The following is a 22,368-nucleotide window of genomic DNA, read 5'->3' on the forward strand; positions in this document are numbered from 1 at the left end:
GCCCTTCCTATTCTCCTCTCCCTCTCCACCTCAGAGTAGGCCTGGAGTTTTGAGGAGCGTCGTCGCAACCCTGCTGTGTGGATCACCGCTAGAGAGGAGGACGCTTGACCTCCTTCACCCTCTCCTGAGGATCTGCAAGGAAACAGGGATATACGATCTCCCTAGGTAACACAATCTCTATACGCAGTTTTGTGTTTTGCGGATTTTGCGCACCAATCTTCGCACGACGACGAACATCTTTTTGGAAATCGGGGATTTTTGTTTTCTTGTTCTTCCACTGCGCATATGATGTCGCCCCCCATGATTTCCCAACATTAGTCACTTGCTGAGCTCTATATGCTCACCCCGTTTGTTGATAAATTTTTCAAGATAGCGTATCGCTTGCTTAAATGTTAAGATTGGGCCGAGGGAGTGGAAAGTTTAGAAGATTTTGGGCAGATCTTTGTTAGCATATGTGTATTTTCTGCATCTTATGAATTGTGACGATGAATCTAAACCTGTGGATTTTGTGTAAGTTAAAGGATCCCTCATGTATAGGATTTTGGAATGTTAAGTTAAATTCATGTAATGATATGATCTTATGGTAATCATTGATTTGGTGACTGCATAGACTTCCCCACTTGTGAATTTATGTGTGGTTATTATTTTGATGAGTTGAGTTCAGATTGTATGAAATTATCGAGTGATGTGTGGTATGTTCATGAACTGCACAGGGTTATGAATTTGTAGACTATCGAGGTGTAATTTTTGATCTGAATGTTTTCTTAGTGACCTCAAATGTGTGTTTGGATCCTGGATTAGTTGTGATGAAAATTTTAATATTGTCGTTATTTTGAGGGGCGTGACACAAACCAATTCTAATTTTGGGCACAGTTGACCCCTAACTAGGATATAGGATTATCTCTTAATCCTAATCCTAATTACAAGTGAACTACATAACAAAACACATCCTAAGCAAGTTTTCAACCACGAACGTCGAGTCTTGTTCCGACGAGCTTTCCGACGAACTTCTTCCGATGGACTCCCAACAAGCTCCCGAACTTGCGATGACTTTAACGAGTAGCCGAGCCTTCTCGGTGATCTCCGTGAATCTCCGACGACCTCTTCGGCGAACTTTTGAAAATTCCGACAGGTTCCTGATTTCTTCTCGGTTGGTTCCGGCAACATCTCCGACGATTCTTCGGACTCTTAAACATCCATCGAACTTGACTCCGGTATTCTTGCTTTGTGTTTTCTGGTTATCATAGTTAATCCTGCACACTTAACTTAATAATATGGATTAGATCAATTAACCCATCAATTGATTTTATCATCAAAATCCGAGATTCAACAAGCCACACCGTTGCCGCCGCCGCAACCGTGGCCACAGCCACCTTCCCATCTTCCTTTGAAGGGGATATAAATAGGAATAACCTTTGTATATGAACAAATACTAGAAGACCATAATACGCAGTGGAATTAAATGTAAGCACAATCAAACATAACACCAAGATATACGTGGAAAACCCCTTCAATGTGAAGGGTGAAAACCACGGGGCAAACTAGACATAATCCACTATGAGAATAATGAATATACAAATCTCAATCTCTTACCCTAAACCCTAGCAACAACCACAAGAGAATAACTAGGATACAAGGATCACGTCACTGCCCACAATATCTAAAACCTCCCCAAGTAATCACAGCAAGAGTCTACTATAGATTTGATCTAACTTGAGATGAGATTACTGCTAGATGATTGAGAACAGTCTTTTTGCGTTGTCCTTGTCTTCTTCCCTTTCTTTCTCTTTCTTTTCTGCCTTGTTCTCCTTCTTTTCTTTGGAATCCCGTGGTTGTATTCTTCTCCCACATTGCTGCCCTATTTATGCCTTTTTCTGCCTCCAAAATGTAGCCACCACACCCCCTTAATGTTAATTAGGGTTAGGTTAAGAGGGGGTGTGGGCTGTGGGCTGTGGGCTGCCCAAGCCCACTATGGGCTGAATCTATGGGCTGCCAGCCCAACAACCTCCCCCTTCAGCCCATAAGGGAGGCTATCCTATGACTCCTCAATGTGAAGTCATGCCGACCAGTTGTCAGCATATCTTCTGCCTTTCTTTTGGTAAGGTCCTCATTCCATTTGGTAGCGGTACCAAATCATAAGTGTGGTTCTTCTAAAGAGCATCCATATCTTTCTGCATAGCAACTAACCACTTCTCTTTCTGCTCACTTTCAACTGCTTCCTGGTAACTCTCTGGTTCACCTGCATCAGTAAGCATCACATACTCATCTGTAGAGTATCTTCTGGAAGGTTGACGTTGTCTAGAAGATCTTCTTAACTGAGGTTCTGCTGGAACTTGCTCTCCTACTTCTTCTTGCTCAACATGTCCTACAGGTAGATCAACATCAGGTTCTACACCATCTTCCTACACATCTCCCCCATCACCCTGATATACTGGAGGAATAATTGGGTCACAATCTACTAATCCTTCTGTAGAAGTCTTGGCTGGTGCCTTCTTCTTCAAATCTTCAAAGGTTTGATCCTCAAAGAAGACCACATCTCTACTTCTAAACACCTTCTGCTTTTCTGGATCCCAAATCCTGTTACCAAAATGATCATGTGAGTAGCCAAGAAAAATACATTGTTTAGACTTACCATCCAGCTTGGACCTCTCATTATCTGGAATATATGCAAATGCATGACAACCAAACACTCTCAAATGCTTATAGGAAATATCTTTCCCTAACCATACATGCTCTGCAACATCACCATCTAGGGTTGTACATGGTGATAAGTTGATCACATCAACTGTAGTCCTCAAAGCCTCATCCCAAAACCTTTTGGGTAGCTTGGCCTGTGAAAGCATACATCTGATCTTTTCCATGATGGTGCAGTTCATCCTCTCTGCAATTGCATTATGCTGAGGTGTACCAGGAACTGTCATCTCATGTTGGATCCCATGTGACCTGCAATAGTCCTTAAACAATCCTGTATACTCACCACCATTATCTGATCTTATGCATTTCAATTTCCTTTCTGTCTCTCTTTCAACCCTGGCATGAAACTCTTTGAAGACATTAATCACCTGATCTTTAGTCTTCAATGTATAGGCCCAAACTTTCCTAGAAAAATCATCTATAAAAGTGACAAAATAAAGTGCACCATTTATACCAAGAATATCAATAGATCTACTAGGAGTTTTTGTCCTCAAAGGACCACATACATCTGTATAAACATGATCTAAGGCATGCATTTTTTTAGACAAAGCAGGACTAGCAAATGAAACTCTATGTTGTTTACCAGCCAAACAATCAATACAAGGGTTCAAATGTATACCTTTGAGATCTGGTAATACCTCGATCTTGGAAAGAGCTTGTAGCCCCTTCTCGCTCATGTGTCCTAGTTGCCTATGCCACAACTCCATGCTAAAGTCTTTTTCTGTAGCATTTAACTACTCACCATAAGCTTTAGCCTGCAACTTGTACGAAGTATGACATTTCTTTCCATTAGCTATAACAAGAGAACCCTTACTAAGCTTCCATTGCCCTTTGTGAAATCTACTATCATAGTCTTCATCATCTAGCCTTCCAACTGAAATTAAATTCAGCCTCAAGTCAACCACATGCCTCACATCCGTAAGCACCAACTTGCAGCCAAGGTTGGTCTTTAAATGGATATCACCCATGCCTATGATGTATGTTGTGCCATAGTTGCCCATCTTGATAACACCAAAATTTTCAGACCTATATGTAGCAAAAAACTCCCTCCGTGGTGTAGCATGATAAGAAGCACCTGTGTCAATCATCCACTCAAGATCCTGACACACATAAGAAAAAATATCATCAGAAGGAGACAAAATCAAATAATCACCACCTTGCATTGTAGTTGTGATATTATCTTTTGACTCTATAGACTCCACTTCTTTTCCCTTTTTCTTGCTCTTCTTAGGTTGCTTACATTGGTTCTTGTAATGTCCTTTCTCACCACAGTTATAGCAAACAATATCTTTTCTTGATCTTGACTTGCTTCTACCCATGCGTCAACTGCTTCTAGACTTTGACCTTCCTCTGTTCCCTGAGATAAGTGCTTGTGAATCATTCTGAGATGTTGCTGAACTCTTTCTTCTCAACTCCTCATTCAACAAACTGCTTGTTACTTGACTTATAGTGACAATACCATCTGGCGTAGAATTACTAAGGGAAACCACCAGTGTCTCCCAACTTTCTAGTAATGAACTGAGAAGTAACAATGCTTGCAACTCATCATCAAGAGACATTTTCATAGAGGATAACTGGTTAGTAATACTTTGCATTTCATTCAAATGTTTAGCAATAGAAGCACCCACTCTATATTTTAGGTTCACAAGTTTCCTGATCAAAAAAGCTTTGTTGCCAACTGTATTTCTTTTATAGAGACTTTCCAATTTTTTCCAAAGAGAATATGCAGAAATTTCAGTAGAAACATGGTGAAAGATACTATCATCAAGCCACTGTCTAATAAACCCAATTGTTTTTCGATCTAACCTCTTCCACTCATCATATGTCATAGTTGTGGGTTTTGCATTATCCCCCTACAAAGGTCCATACAAATCTTTGCAATACAAGAGATCTTCCATTTTTTGTTTCCATATCATCCAATTGTTTCCATTTAAACTAATCATGCGAGAAACATTACTAGCCTCTATATTCAAATACAAAAATTAAATCACCAAAACTCCACTCTGATACTAGTTAATGGGGATATAAATAGGAATAACCTTTGTATATGAACAAATACTAGAAGACCATAATACGCAGCGGAATTAAATGTAAGCACAATCAAACAGAACACCAAGATATACGTGGAAAACCCCTTCAATGTGAAGGGTAGAAAACACGGGGCAAACTAGAGATAATCCACTATGAGAATAATGAATATACAAATCTCAATCTCTTGCCCTAAACCCTAGCAACAACCACAAGAGAATAACTGGGATATAAGGATCATGTCACTGCCCACAATATCTAAAACATCCCCAAGTAATCACAGCAAGGGTCTATTGTAGATTTGATCTAACCTGAGATGAGAACACTGCTAGATGATTGAGAACAGTCTCTCTGCGTTGTCATTGTCTTCTTCCCTTTCTTTCTCTTCCTTTTCTGCCTTGTTCTCCTTCTTTTCTTTGGAATCCCGTGGTTGTATTCTTCTCCCACATTGCTGCCCTATTTATGCCTTTTTCTGCCTCCAAAATGCAACCACCACACCCCCCTAATGTTAATTAGGGTTAGGTAAAGAGGGGGTGTGGGCTGTGGGCTGCCCAAGCCCACTATGGGCTGAATCTGTGGGCTGCCAGCCCAACATCCTCTTCTTCCCTCTCTTCTCCCTCTTCTTCTTCCTTTCCTTCTCTTCTTTCCCAGCTGCAACTGTCGCAGTCGCAGCCACAACCATGGCCGCAGCCACCACAGTCGCAGCCTTTTCTTCGTCCCCTGCTCTTCTTCCTCCCTTTCTTCTCTTCCAACTGCAGCTGCCACCGCCACAGCCGCAGCCCCTTCTCTTCTTCCTCTCCTTCCCTTCTTCCTTCCTCTTCTTCTTTCACAACCACAGCTCCCTTCCTCTCTTCTTCCTCACCTTCTTTTCTTCCTCTCCTTCATTTCTTCCAATTGCAGGTGCCACAGCCACAGCTGCAGCACCTTCTTCTTTCCCTTATCTTCTTCTCTTCTTCTTCCCTTTTCCTCCCCGACGCAAGCGCCTCCTCTCCTCTGTTTCCTCCTGCAAGAAACAGAGGTGCCGCAGCCACCTCCTCCCTCCTCTTCTTCTTCCTCTTCTTCTTCTTCTCTTCTTCTCTTCTCCTCCCCGACCCCACACACATCCTCTTCTCTATTTCCTCCTGCGGGAAACAGAGGTGCTGCAGCCCTAGCTGCTGCCACCTCTCTCTCCTCTCCCTCTTCCCTCTCTTCTCCTTCTTCTTCTTCTTTTCTTCTCTTCTCCCTCTTCTTCTCCTTTCTTCTTCTCCTCTTCTTCCCAACGCCCACACCTCCTCACTGCAGCACTTGCCGCAGCCACCTTCCTCTTTTCTTCTTCTTCCCTTTATTTTCCCTCTTCTTCTTCTTCTCTTCTTTTTCTTCTCTTCTCCTCCTCTTCTTCTTCATATGTTCTTCTCCTTTTTTTTTTTTCCCTTTTTCTCTACTTCTCCTCTTCTTCTCCCCAATGCCCCACAGCTCCTCTCTCTGTTTCCCATGGGAAACAGAGTGCATTGGAGGCGATGGGATAGAACCGTAATTTGTCAATTTTTTTACAACTTAACAGTTTAATCCCTAAAATTTTTATATTTACAAATAGGTCCCAATTCGGGCTCAGTTGGCCCCTAATTGAGTTGGCCTAATTACATTCTAAATCAACCCAATTACAACTAAAACTACTTCAATTTGGACAAATTATTATAAGCAAGAATACTAAGTTGTCGGGCATGTCATTGGTTCATTCAGCGCTTCGTCCGACCTTTCGGCATATCGTCCTCTCCTACAGCGTATTGCCTAATCGACCTGTTGCCTTCTCGCAACATCTGATCTCTTTAGCGCAATATCCAATCTTCTTGGCCCGATGCCCAAATTTATGGCACGAAGCCTTTTGCCGACACGTCGACCGATCCTCTAGCCCGATGTCCAATCTTCTGACATGTTCAACTCCAGCCCAACATTTGATTATTTCTACTTTAATCAATTTGCCTCTCATGATCGAAACTAGTCCTGTGTCACTCTAAACATAGATTAGATCATAACATTATCAATGGTTTCTGTTAGGATCGAGAGCACTAAGAGGGGGGGGTGAATTAGTGCAACGGAAATCTTTTAGCGATTAAAAACAAAAGCTGCGTTCGTTCGATAAAAATCAGTTTTGAAGCAAAAGTCGACTCAAAGATAACTTATGACTAAGTGCAGTTTACGTCTAAACGTAGTTTACGTCTAAACACAATTTACGTTTAAATGCAGTTTGCGTCTAAACGTAGTTTTACGTCTAAATGTAGATTTACGTCTAAACACAGATTTACGTCTAAACGCAGATTTACGTCCAAACTCAGTTTACATCTAAAATGTAGTTTTATGTTTAAACGTAGTTTACGTCTAAACGCAGATTTACGTCTAAACGCAGATTTACGTCTAAACGTAGATTTACGTCTAAACGCAGATTTACGTCTAAACTCAGTTTACGTTTAAAACGTCTAAATACAGTTTGAGTAGTTTTATGTCTAAACGCAATTTTATGTCTAGACGCAGTTTCAAAAGGATCTGAACTTTAGAAACTCGTTCGTAAAAGCGCAGAAGACAGTTTTGCAGAATCAAGGCGTAAACGTAAACTGCAATGTAAATATCGTACAAAAACACTGGTTTACGTCTGAAAGCAGATTCGGACAGATCAGCACTTAGAAACTTGTTTGTGAAGGCGTAGAAGATAGTTTTGCAGAATCAAAACGTAAACGTAAACTGTAATGTACGAAAACACCGATTTACGTCTGAATGCAGATTCTGAAAGAACAGCACTTAGAACTTGTTCGTAAAAGCGCAGAAAGCAGTAGTTATGAAGGAGGTTTACAGTAATGATAAAGTGCTCAAAATAAATGCAAACCAGAGATTTAGAGCGGTTCGGTCAGTCTTGACCTACTCCACTTTTGGCTTCCTCCACCGACGAGGTCACCGACGTCAACTAGAGGCCTTCCTTCAATAGGCGAAGGCCAACTGCCCTTTTACAGTTTCTCTCCTTTTGACAGGCTCAGGAGACAACCTTTACAGACCTTTCTCTCCTCACTTTACAACTCAAAAACTTGAAGAACAGAAGGAGGAGACTTAAAGGCTTTACAACACTTTTGAGCTCTTAGAATCACAGAAAAGATCAAGATTTCGGTGTAGGCCTGTTTCTTTTCAGTGCTGAATGGGTGGGGTATTTATAGGCCCCAACCCAATTCAAATTTGGAGCTCAAAACGATCAAATCCCGGAATTCCGGGATTAGGCGGTTGCACCTCTTGACTGGAGAGGTTGCACCGCTTGGCAGAGCTCGAAGACCGAGCTCAGGCGGTGCCACCTCTCTGTCAGGGAGGTTGCACCGCCCAGTCTTGCTCGAAGACTGAGCTCAGGCGGTGCCACCTCTCTGTCAGGGAGGTTGCACCGCCCAGTCTTGCTCGAAGACTAAGCTCAGGCGGTGCCACCTCTCTGTCAGGGAGGTTGCACCGCCCAGTCTAGCTCGAAGACTGAGCTCAGGCGGTGCCACCTCTCGGCTGGGGAGGTTTCACCTCCCAGTCTCGCTGGGAGGCTTAGCCCAGGCGGTGCCACCTCCTGGCCTGGGCGGTTGCACCTCTTGGTGCAATCAGGGTCCGAATGGTTAGCTCCATTCGGCCCAATTTCAATCTTTCAGGGGCCCAATTGCCCCAAGATTAAGCCAATGGGATCACCTCCCATTTTCCAACTTAATCAACGTGCTAACTACGATTAAATCTAAGACAATTTCTGCAGCTTTGCTTCGGTGCGTCAATCGCTTCTTCCGGCAAGTTTCCGGCAAACTTCCGTCGATCATCCGATGAATCCTTGGTGATGCTCCTGCAGACTTCCGGCAAACTCCTGGACTTTGCGACGATCCACTTGGCGAGTTCCGACAAGCTTCGCTTGGCAAGCTTCTGGACTTCTCGGATCTGTTCTCGCAGAACCTCCGACGACCGTCCGAACTTCCGTCGAACTCTCGAACTCCCAACGTGATCATGAACTTGACTCCGACGCAACTCCTGCTGCTTGTCTAACTTTCATCGTAGTTAATCCTGCACACTTATCTCAACACATAGATTAGACAACAAATGACAATTGACTTCATCATCAAAATCTGAGATTCAACAATCTCCCCCTTTTTGATAATGACAATCAATTGATAATGGAGTTATCCTTAACTCCCCCTGTCTATATGCCATAGTTGAGATAAGTCAACCTTGAATTCAAGACCCAAGAATTCAAGTGACGTATTGATAAGTTAGATCAGTTAAACTTATCAATACTTCCATCATGATACTCATGATGTATCTCTTCAAAGATGATGTCAAGGCTTGACATACATCATCAAGTTTGTATGATTGTGTTTGTAACTATTCATCATGTAGTTTGGACATTATTATATAAAGCTGTGAAGCACTATTACATGATGCACACATTTGAAATATTCTTGCAAGTTTTGCATTTTCTTCACATGATAAGATATCAACTCAGGGCATAATGCAAACTTTAGCACATGTTCATATATTTCTTGGTGATGCAAGGATGGCATAATCATAGCAGTGTTTATAGCATCACTCATAGTATTTCTAATCATAGCAGTGTTTATCAATTCATGTATTTCTCCCCCTTTGTCATCAACAAAAAGCATAGTAATTATGATACCAGGAAAATAATATTGGCAAGCTTATAGAGTAATTTTACATAGATTGCTTTAAATACTTATTCCCCTTTTTTGTAAAGATTTTGCAGGATGGAATACATACACATCACTTCATCAAATTTATTCATGAAAGTGTACGAGAAAATCTATTTTATAGCATTCGAATAAATAAGATGCATTCGGGCAAGATTTTGTTGCAGATTTTCACATAGAAACATGGCAATCAAGTGATTTGATAATTCAATATAGTCCGAAAAATAATTTTAGCAAGTTTATCTATTCGGACATATCAACATTCCTAATTCTCTTCTTATGAAATCAAATTGTTCTTCACTTAGAGGTTTTGTAAAAATGTTAGTTAGTTGATGTTTAGTATCAATGAACTCTATGGTTACGTCATGATTAGTGACATGATCTCGTATAAAGTGATGTCTAATATCAATATGTTTTGTTCTTGAGTGTTGTATAGGATTCTTGGTTAAGCAAATTGCACTCGTGTTATCACATTTAATGGGAATATCTTTAAGATTAACTTTGTAATCTTCTAAAGTGTTTTTCATCCATACAACTTGTGCACAGCATGCACTTGCTGCAATATATTCAGCTTCGGTTGTTGATAGTGCAACCGAGTTTTGTTTCTTTGATGACTAGGAAACAAGGGCATGTCCTAAGAATTGACATGATCCTGATGTGCTTTTTCTATCTAATCTACAACCAGCAAAGTCTGCATCAGCATAAGCAATTAACTCAAAATTCTCTGATTTTGGGTACCATAATCCTAGATTTGTGGTACCATTAAGATATCTAAATATTCTTTTAACTGCTTTTTGATGAGATATCTTAGGGTTTGATTGAAATCTAGCACAAAGTCCTACACTGAACATGATGTCTGGTCTGGTTGTAGTGAGGTAAAGTAAACTTCCTATCATACCCCTATAAGTTTTTTGATCAAAGCTTTCTCCACTTTCATCAATTTCTAACTTAGTGGAGGTGCTCATAGGAGTGTTACTAGCCTTTGAGTTGTTCATATTAAACCTTTTTAATACATTCATGGCATATTTAGTTTGACTAATAAAGATGCCATTGCTTAGTTGTTTGATTTGTAAACCTAAGAAGAATGTTAATTCTCCCATTAAGCTCATTTCGAATTCAAGACTCATAGTTTTAGCAAAAGATTCACAAAGAGATTCATTTGTAGAGCCAAAGATAATATCATCAACATAAATCTGAACAATGAGAAAATTATTTTCAAAATTCTTGATAAATAATGTAGTATCAACCTTGCCTTTTGTAAAGTTATTTTTGATAAGAAAAGAACTAAGTCTCTCATACCAAGCCCTTGGGGCTTGTTTTAAACTATAGAGAGCTTTAGTTAATCTGAACACATGATTAGGGAGGCTATTATTTTCAAATCCAGGAGGTTGTTCAACATAAACTTCTTCGGAAATAAAGCCATTTAAAAAAGCTCTTTTAACATCCATTTGAAATAACTTAAAATTATTACTACTAGCGTAGGCAAGGAGCATCCTTATGGCTTCCAATCGAGCCACAGGTGCGAAGGTTTCTTCGTAATCGATACCTTCTTCTTGGTTGAAACCTTTGGCCACTAATCTAGCCTTGTTTCTAACCACGATACCATTTTCATCTTGCTTGTTTCTGAAAACCCATTTAGTACCAATTACTAAATGGTCATTTGGCCTAGGAACAAGCGTCCACACCTCATTTCTCTCAAACTGATTTAATTCATCTTGCATTGCGATAATCCATGAATCATCTTTCATGGCTTCATCAACGCATTTGGGTTCAATTTGGGAGAGAAAGGCGGCGTTGGCACAAAAATTTTTAAAAGAAGATCGTGTTTGAACCCCCTTTGATGTGTCTCCTAATATTAGCTCCTTAGGATGAGCATCTACATACTTCCAATCCTTGGGTACGGATGTTTCGGAAGTGGATGCATTCAAGTTGCTAGTTGGAGAAGGGGTTTCATTTAAGTTTAAGGAATCAAAATTAACATCATCATCAAGATCATTTTTCTTAATTTTGGAAATCTCATTAAAAACAACATGAATGGATTCTTCAATAATTAAAGTTCTTTTATTGAAGATACGAAAAGCTTTAGAAACCGAAGAATAACCAAGAAAGATTCCTTCATCGGATTTAGCATCAAATTTTCCTAAGTTATCCTTTTCATTTAAGATAAAACACTTACACCCAAAGACTTTAAAATATGAAACATTGGGTTTTTTGTTATTCCATAACTCATAAGGAGTTTTGGTGAGTAAGGGTCTAACTAGAACTCTATTCAAAATATAGCATGCAGTGTTTACGGCTTCGGCCCAAAAGTATTTGGGTAGGCTGTGTTCATTCAACATGGTTCTTGCCATTTCTTGTAGATTTCGATTTTTTCTTTCTACTACCCCATTTTGTTGAGGATTTCTTGGAGTAGAGAAATTATGGTTATATCCATTGAGTTCACAGAATTCTTGGAAATCGTGGTTTTGAAATTCTCCACCATGATCGCTTCTTATTGACGAAATCATAGAACCCTTCTCATTTTGAACAAGTTTACAGAACTTGGTAAAATATCTAAGGCATTCATTTTTTTGTTTTAAAAAGTAGGTCCACGTATATCTGCTATAGTCATCAACAATGACAAAGACATATTTGCTACCTCCTAGACTTGATGAAGAGATTGGTCCAAACAAGTCCATATGGATCAATTGTAAGGGCCTAGAGGTGCTTATTTGATTTTTAGTCTTGAAACTACCCTTAATCTGTTTACCTAATTGGCAAGCATCACATACATTATCTTTGATGAACTTGATATGAGGAATTCCTCTTACAAGTTCTTTAGATGATATTTGAGTGATTAGTTTCATGCTAGCATGACCTAATCTTCTATGCCATAACCAAGCATCTTCATTTAAAACTGAAAAATACATTTCATTACACAAGTCATTGATGTCAATAGTGTATACGTTATTTTGTTTTAATACAATCATAGACATGTTTTTATGGGGTTTTTCAATGATACAAGCATTGGATTCGAATTTGACAATGTATCCTTTATCACATAATTGACTAATGCTCAAGAGGTTATGTTTTAAACCATCAACTAACAAGACATCTTCAATAAGAAAGTTGGATTTGTTACCTATGGTTCCTTTGCCAATGATTTTACCCTTGTTGTTGTCTCCGAAGGTAACATATCCTTCATCTATGCTAGAGAGCTTAGAGAATTGAGATGGATCTCCGGTCATATGCCTTGAGCATCCACTATCAAGGTACCATCTCTTGCTCCTAGCTTGGGATGGTGTGGGTTTCTACAAGAAAGGATAATTTTTAGGTACCCATTTGCTTTTGGGTGCCTCACAAATAGATCTGCATTGTTTATCATGTTGCATAGAGTTTATCATGGTTCCTTTAGGAACCCAAATCAATTTGTTTGGACTTATTTTCTTGAATGGACAACAATGTGTCTTGTGTCCAAATTTACAACAGAAGTTACATTTGTTTTGATGTCGAATATGTAAGATGGAGCCTTTTATGAAGGTGGTTGGATTTTGGTGAGGACTTCTCACGAATCCAATTCCACTTCTTTTGGGAACGTGACCCTTGTTTGTAAGGATCATGTTTAATGACTTGCTACCAACCTCGAATTTCTTCAAGGTATCCTTGAGTAGCAGGTTTTCTTTTTGGAAAGTTTCTAAATCATGACATTTGGTACATAAATTTAAACTATCATGACTTTCAACTTTTAACTTGTCAAACTCACACGTAAGACTATCATGCACCTTTTTCAGCAATTTATATTTTCTACTGATACTCTTGCATTCGTCAAGTAACTCATTGAAAGCATTTAATAATTCATCGAAAGATAAATCAGCATTTAATGAATTCGTTACCTCCTCTCCAATAGCCATTAAGGCGTAATGAGCAACTTGCTCGGTATTGGACTCCTCTTCCTCAGATGCGCTCGAATCATCCCATGTTGCTTTGAGCGCCTTCTTCTTTGTTGTTCTCTTTTTGGCTTGGGGACAATCACTCTTGTAGTGTCCCGGCTTTTTGCACTCATAGCAAATAACTTGATCCTTCTTGGGTTCAAGTTTATTTTTAGTATCATTCTTAAATTTGTTTCTTTTAATGAATTTTTTAAATTTTCTAGTTAGAAGTGCCAAGTCATCGTCACAGTCCTCATCACTTGAGTTTTCTCTCAAGTGATCTTCAGAGGTTTTGAGTGCCATATCCTTCCTGTTCTTTGGAAGGATGTCTTCTTGCTCTTCATAAGCCTTACAAGTCATTTCATAGGTCATTAATGACCCGATTAATTCTTCAAGAGGGAAATTTCGCAAATCTTTTGCCTCTTGAATAGCAGTGACTTTGGGATCCCAACTCTTAGGAAGGGATCTTAGTACCTTATTAACAAGTTCAAAATCCGAAAAGCTCTTTCTGAGTCCTTTTAGACCGTTGACGACATCTGTGAAACGGGTAAACATGTCGCCAATGGTTTCACTCGGTTTCATCCGAAAAAGTTCGAAAGAATGTAACAACAAATTGATTTTTGACTCTTTTACTCTACTTGTGCCCTCATGGGTCACTTCGAGTGTGTGCCAAATATCAAATGCAGTTTCACAAGTTGAAACACGGTTAAACTCGTTTTTATCAAGTGCACAAAATAAGGCATTCATAGCCTTTGCATTAAGAGCGAAAGCCTTCTTCTCCAAATCATTCCAATCGATCATTGGAAGAGAAAACTTCGAAAATCCGTTTTCGACAAGATTCCACAGTTCAAAATCCATAGAAATAAGAAAGATCCTCATTCGGGTCTTCCAGTAGGTGTAGTCCGTCCCACTGAACAAGGGTGGACGAGTAATAGAATGCCCCTCTTGGTTTCCGGCATATGCCATTTCTCTTTGGGTTTTAATCCGTTAGAGAGTTAACCTTGCTCTGATACCAATTGTTAGGATCGAGAGCACTAAGAGGGGGGGGGTGAATTAGTACAGCGGAAATCTTTTAGCGATTAAAAACAAAAGCTGCGTTCGTTCGATAAAAATCAGTTTTGAAGCAAAAGCCGACTCAAAGATAACTTATGACTAAGTGCAGTTTACGTCTAAACGTAGTTTACGTCTAAACACAATTTACGTTTAAATGCAGTTTGCGTCTAAACGCAGTTTTACGTCTAAACGCAGATTTACGTCTAAACGCATATTTACGTCTAAACGCAGATTTACGTCCAAACTCAGTTTACGTCTAAAACGTAGTTTTACGTTTAAACGTAGTTTACGTCTAAACGTAGTTTTACGTCTAAACGCAGATTTACGTCTAAATGCAGATTTACGTCTAAACGCAAATTTACGTCTAAACGCAGATTTATGTCTAAACTCAGTTTACGTTTAAAACGTCTAAATACAGTTTGAGCAGTTTTACGTCTAAACGCAATTTTACGTCTAGACGCAGTTTCAAAAGGATCTGAACTTTAGAAACTCGTTCGTAAAAGCGCAGAAGACAGTTTTGCAGAATCAAGGCGTAAACATAAACTGCAATGTAAATATCGCACAAAAACACTGGTTTACGTCTGAAAGCAGATTCGGACAGATCAGCACTTAGAAACTTGTTCGTGAAGGCGTAGAAGACAGTTTTGCAGAATCAAAATGTAAACGTAAACTGTAATGTACGAAAACACCGATTTACGTCTGAATGCAGATTCTGAAAGAACAGCACTTAGAACTTGTTCGTAAAAGCGCAGAAAGCAGTAGTTATGAAGGAGGTTTGCAGTAATGATAAAGTGCTCAAAATAAACGCAAACCAGAGATTTAGAGTGATTTGGTCAGTCTTGACCTACTCCACTTTTGGCTTCCTCCACCGACGAGGTCACCGACGTCAACTAGAGGCCTTCCTTCAATAGGCGAAGGCCAACTGCCCTTTTACAGTTTCTCTCCTTTTGACAGGCTCAGGAGACAACCTTTACAGACCTTTCTCTCCTCACTTTACAACTCAAAAACTTGAAGAACAGAAGGAGGAGACTTAAAGGCTTTACAACACTTTTGAGCTCTTAGAATCACAGAAAAGATCAAGATTTCGGTGTAGGTCTGTTTCTTTTCAGTGCTGAATGGGTGGGGTATTTATAGGCCCTAACCCAATTCAAATTTGGAGCTCAAAACGATCAAATCCCGGAATTCCGGGATCAGGCGGTTGCACCTCTTGACTGGAGAGGTTGCACCGCCTGGCAGAGCTCGAAGACCGAGCTCAGGCGGTGCCACCTCTCTGTCAGGGAGGTTGCACCGCCCAGTCTTGCTCAAAGACTGAGCTCAGGTGGTGCCACCTCTCTGTCAGGGAGGTTGCACCGCCCAGTCTTACTCGAAGACTGAGCTCAGGCGGTGCCACCTCTTTGTCAGGGAGGTTGCACCGCCCAGTCTAGCTCGAAGACTGAGCTCAGGCGGTGCCACCTCCCGGCTGGGGAGGTTGCACCGCCCAGTCTCGCTGGGAGGCTTAGCCCAGGCGGTGCCACCTCCTGGCCTGGGCGGTTGCACCTCTTGGTGCAATCAGGGTCCGAATGGTTAGCTCCATTCGGCCCAATTTTAATCTTTCAGGGGCCCAATTGCCCCAAGATTAAGCCAATGGGATCACCTCCCATTTTCCAACTTAATCAACATGCTAACTACGATTAAATCTGAGACAATTTCTGCAGCTTTGCTTCGGTGCGTCAATCGCTTCTTCCGGCAAGTTTCCGGCGAACTTCCGTCGATCATCCGATGAATCCTCGATGATGCTCCTGCGGACTTCCGGCAAACTCCTGGACTTTGCGACGATCCACTTGGCGAGTTCCGACGAGCTTCGCTTGGCAAGCTTCTGGACTTCTCGGATCTATTCTCGCAAAACCTCCGACGACCGTCCGAACTTCCGTCGAACTCTCGAACTCCCAACGTGATCATGAACTTGACTCCGGCGCAACTCCTGCTGCTTGTCTAACTTTCATCGTAGTTAATCCTGCACACTTATCTCAACACATAGATTAGACAACAAATGACAATTGACTTCATCATCAAAATCCAAGATTCAACAGTTTCATCATCAAAATCCGAGATTAAACAAAGAGACTATAGATACACGGTAACTAAGGACAGACATGTCTAATGTATTGGATTCCCCTATATCATCTAGGGACCATGGCGTAGTGGCCTAGTACGTCCGCAGTCGATGAGTCGAGTGAATTATTATGGAGATAATAATTCACTAAGCAAGAAGAAGTTCTAACAGGTATGACTCACGGCCAACTCGATATTGGGCCCAGAGGGTCACACACATATGGTAGGAGTTGCGACGAGTAGAGGTTCGGATATGAGATATCCGCTAGAGCCCCTATCTTATTGGATATCCAATAAGCCCATGAATTATTGGATCCTATGGATGAGATCCAATAAGAGTCAATGAGAGATTATTGGATCAAGATCCACTAATCTAAGAGATTTGGGTAGTTGGATGGAGATCCAATACCCAATAGGGTAGGATCCATTAAGGTTAAGTTGATAGAGGGCCTCTATAAATAGGAGGGAACCAAACACCCATATGCTAGAGGCTTCTTAGTTGACACCTCCTATTCTCCTCTCCCCTTCTCCTCCTTAGATAGTAGGTGTGGAGATTTGGGTAGTGATTCAAGGAACATCATCGTAGTCCTACTGTGTGGATTGTTGAATCTCATATTTTGATGATGAAACCAATTAATAGTATTTATAATTTAATCTGCATTTTGAGTGACGCAGGATGCTTCGATCAGGGAGAGATAATTAAAGCTGGAAGAATCATGTTAGACCGGAGGAAAATGTGTTAGAAGATTAGACGTCAGGCCGGAGGATCGGTCGACGTATCGACAGAAGGCTTCGGGCCATGGATTCGGGCATCGAGCCAAGAAGAGCGGATATTGCGCTAAGGATATCGGAGTTGCGGAGGTCAACTGGCCGATTGGGCAATAGGTCGCAAGAGAGGACGATGCGCCAAAGAATCGGACAAAGCGTCGAAGGACCAATGACATGCCGGACAACGTGATTCACACTTAGTAATAATTATCTAAATCAAAGTGTGTTTTTATGTGTGTAGGATTAACTACGATAGCAAGGCATAAAGAAAAATGAAGTTCTGGAGTCAAGAACGCGATTTCGTTGGGAATTCGAGAGTTTGTCGGAAGTCCGAACGTTCGTAAAAAGTTCTGCCATAACCAACCGAGAACTCCAGGAGCTCGCCAAGAAGATCATCGTGAAGTCCAGGAGCTTGCCAGGAGTCCACCGAAACATTGCCGAGAGATCATTAGAAATTCGATGGAAGATCACCAAAAGCTCACCGGATGAAACCGAACTTATCTTTCTTAGAATATGTCTTAGAAATCATAGTTAGCACATAATTAAAGTTTGGATTGGGAGGTAATCCCATCAACTCTATTAGGGGCCAATTGGGCCTAAAGTTGGGCTGGTTTGGGCCAGATTCAAGGCCCAACAAGCATGCTAAAACCCTGGCTGGCAATGTTACCGCCAGGGGAATAGCACCCCAGGAATGCTGGGCGGTGGTACCACCCTTGTTCGGCAGTGGTACCGCCTAGTAACCTGCGGCGGTAGTACTGCCCAAGAACGGCGGTGGTTCTGCCAGTACCTAGGAAACCTAGGATGAGACCTTTTTAGGCTCCAAGTTTGAATCAACTTGAAGCCTATAAATACCCCTCTCATCCCTGGTTAACATACACAAGCACAGAGAATTTATAGAGGGAAAAACGCTGTTGTAATCTCTTGAGAATCCTCCTCTTCTAGTCTAAGTGTTAAAATAGTTTAAGAGAGGAGTGAGTGCTTGTAAAGGTTGTCTCCTAAACCCGGTAAAAGGAGAAGAAGGGTGTAAGAAGGAGGTTGATCTTCGCCTATTAAAGGAAGATCGATAGTAGATGTCGGCGGCCTCGACGGAAGAGGAATCGGAGGAGTGGATGTCTATCACGACGACCGAACCACTATAAAATTGGTGTGTTCTTCTCTGGTTTGCATTTCTATATTTGAGCAATTTACATTACTGCAAACTGAATCTTTACTTGCCTACTACATTCACTTCATATACAAACGAGATTTTAAGCTATCTTTCTGAGTTCGGTTTTTAACGTACGAAAGAATTTTATGAAACCGATATAATTTACTATTGTACTAATTCACATCCCCCCCCACCTCTCTTAGTGCCGACTTGTTCCTAACAGTTGGTATCAGAGCCTCGTATTTCTCATTTGGTTTTGTTAGGATCAAGAGCACTAAGAGGGGGGTGGGGGGGGTGAATTAGTGCAGCGAAAAACTTTCGACGATGAAAATTGGGTTCGTACGTTGAAATCTGATTCCGACGTAAAAGTCATTTCATGCATATAATAACTTTGAAAGCTTATGGAAATATATTTGAATTAAAGTAAGAAAGGCAGTTTGCAGTTAAGATAGAAATCAGAATGTAAGCGTAAACTAAAATATGATGTTCTTACGATAAAACTGATTTCCGTCTTAACGTCGATTCGGAAAATACTTAACTAAGAAACACATTTGTAAATGAAAGGAAGGCAGTAAGCTACTGAGGAGGTTTGCAGTAAAGATAAGATGCTCAAAGTAAATGCAAACCAGAGAAGACAAGAGTTTATAGTGGTTCGGTCAATCGTGACCTACATCCACTCCTCTGATTCCTCTTCCGTCGAGGCCACCGGCATCCACTAACCCTCTTCCTTTACTAGGCAAAGATCAATCTCCTTCTTACACCCCTCTTCTCCTTTTACTGGGTTTAGGAGACAACCCTTATAAGCACTCACTCTCCTCTCTTAAATAGAATTCTAACACTTAAGCTAGAGGATGGAAATTCTAGAGATTGCAGTAGTGTTTTCTCTCTTTTAATCTCTATGTACTTGTATGTTTTACCCAGGGATGGGAGGGGTATTTATAGGCTCCAAACCAGTTTGAATTCCGAGCTCAAAACTATCATCTCCTAGAATTTCGGGGTCTAGCGGTTGCACCGCCTAACTAGGGCAGTGCCACCGCTTGTCAGGGGAGGTTGCACCGCTTGGCAGAGCTCGGAGATTGAGCCTCTGGGCGGTGCCACCGCCTGACAGGGGCGGTTGCACCACCCAATCTCGCTCGGAGACTAAGCCCTGGCGGTGCCACCGCTTGTCAAGGGTGGTTGCATCGCCCAGTCTTGCTCGGAGACTGAGCCCAGGCGGTGCCACCACCTGCCTAGGGCGGTTGCACCGCCCAGCTTTCCTGGGAGACCCTCTCATGGGCGGTGCCACCGTCGACCCTAGCGGTGCCACCGCCGACCCTGGCGGTGCCACCGCCTAGTAGGAATTCTGGTCCGAATGGGTTGATCCATTCGGCCCAATTTGGGTCTGTCAAGGGCCCAATTGCCCCCAGATTAAGTTAATGAGATCACCTCCCATTCCTAACTTAATCTATATGCTAACTACGACAATTCTTAAGACATTTACTATAGTTTGCTCTAGTGCGTCAATCGCTTCTTCCGGCGAGCTTCCGGCGAACATTCGACGAACCTCCGGCGATGCTCTAACGGACTTCCGGTAAACTCCTGGACTTGCGACGATCCACTTGGTGAGTTCCGACAAGCTTCTTTTGGCAAGCTCCTGGACTTCTCGGATTTGTTCCCGTAGAACTTCCGACGACCGTCCGAACTTCCGTCGAGCTCTCGAACTCCCAACGTGATCATAGTCTTTGACTCCGGCTCAACTCTTGTTGCATGTCTTACTTTCATCGTAGTTAATCCTGCACACTTAAAACAAAACTTTGATCGAGACAATTAATCATAAGCAATTAACTAAGTTGTCCGGCATGTCATTGGTCCCTCGACGCTTCGTCCGATTCTTCGGCGCATCATCCTCTCCTGCGGCCTATTGCCCAATCGGTCAGTTGACTCCGCAACTCCGATATCCTTAGCGCAATACCCGCTCTTCTTGGCCCGATGCCCAAGTCCATGGCCCGAAGCCTTCTATCGATACATCGACCGATCCATCGGCCCAACGTCCAATCTTCTGACATGTTCCTCCGGCACAACATGATTTTTCCTGCTTTAATTGTCTCATCCTGATCGAAGCATCCTACGTCACTCAAAACGCAGATTAAAATATAAACACATATCAAGTGGTTTCATAATCAAAATATGAGATTCAACCATCTCCCCCATTTTGATGATGACAACCACTTGATGACGGAGTTAACCTTAACTCCCGGAGTTTAAAAAAACTCCCCCTATCAATATGCCATATTGATAGAACCTTGAATTCAAACTGAATTCAAGTCATTGCAATGTTCATCATGAATACTTGCAACAAGTCATCATAAACTTATGCATAGACTTATGCATTAACATGTCATGTCATCAACATACTTCTCCCCCTTTGTCATCAACAAAAAGGAGAAGTACCACTATTCTTTGTGTTTGTAATATAAGTTCAACTCATTACATGAAAAACATAATATTAAATTTTTATCATCATGCAATCTAGCAATTTTACAACATTTTAAGCTAGCAATTTAGAGATGTTCAAGAAAGCAACTCTTGCTTCTTGAAATATGCAAGTTTTACAAGCTAGCAAATTCAAAGATATGCAAGTTGGCATAATTGCTTTTCTTGAGATAGGCACAATAGCACATTTTTGCATTTTCTTGATATTTCAAGCTAGCAATTCTCGATGATGTTCAAGATAGCAATTTCTTCTCTTTTGAGAAGTGCAATTTTTGCTTTCTTCTTGATTTGTGCACGCTAGTTATCTCCCCCTTAGTCATTGTCAAAAAGAAGGGAAGACCCTTTCTAAAGAAGGGAAGACCCTTTATGTCAATTTCTAAATCATGACAAAGATGAGTAATCATTCTTATTTCAAAATTCCATAATTGAGATAAACCTTGAATTCAAATTAAGGCAATTTTAATCATGATTCATATCATCACATAAAAAGCATAAGTATTGCATGAATCATTTTAGCAACAAATCATAGCATTTCATCACATGGCAAGATATCATCAAGTAAAATTATGATGCAAGTTCTTGATATCTTAATATGATGCAAACATGGCATATGGCAATCATAGCATTAATTCATATATTTTCGATGATGCAAGCATGGCATAATCATAGCATCAATTCATATATCTCTCCCCCTTTGTTATCAACAAAAGGAGAAGTAGCTCTAGCTATTTTAAAAGATATGTAAGTTTTTGTAACATGAAGCTAGATTTTCATCACAACATATAAGCACAAAAGCATAGCAAGATTCTTAAGTTCAATTATGGCAATTCAACACTTGCTTCTTGTGCAAGATTGCACTTTGCTTTTCTTTGCATGTTCTAACTAGCAAAAGCTTTCTCCCCTTTGTTTTTGTCGAAAAGAAGGGAAGAGTACAAGCTAGCCAGCATTTGCCTTAAGCTAGCAATCTTTCTCCCCCTATGTCATTACCGAAAAGAAGGGAGAAATTAATGACCAAAAAATTTTAATCATTATACAAGCCATATTACAAAATCATGTCATGATATCAAGAAAATTCAAGAAGGACATGATTCATTTGACAAATCCTTTTAATAGAGCAAAAGAATTATACAACCAAGGATCATGATTAAAATATATCAATATCATAGATCAAGTCATGATTCGTGATTCATCATAAAGCAAATTAATTTTCAGTCATTACATAAGGCATTTAAAGAATTTTTGAAACATAGGAGAATGATTAATTTAAGCATGCAATGTTTCAATCAAATTCAAGTCATGAATACCAATGCTTTCATATTGTGAGTATCAATTCATGAATATCAAAAGATATTATTTGTGATTCCAATTTTGCAAGATCAAGATTATGATTTAGATAAAACTCATTCAAATCAAATCGTTAACTTGAAACTCATAATCAAGTCATCAAAATCAATTTCGAGATTCACAAAATATCATGAAATTATTAATCTCGATCCGATGGGAAAAACATTTTTTAAGTGATTCTTTT

The sequence above is a fragment of the Musa acuminata genome, chromosome BXJ2-3 (genome assembly GCF_036884655.1).
Source record: "Musa acuminata AAA Group cultivar baxijiao chromosome BXJ2-3, Cavendish_Baxijiao_AAA, whole genome shotgun sequence".
In the NCBI taxonomy this organism is placed as follows: domain Eukaryota; kingdom Viridiplantae; phylum Streptophyta; class Magnoliopsida; order Zingiberales; family Musaceae; genus Musa; species Musa acuminata.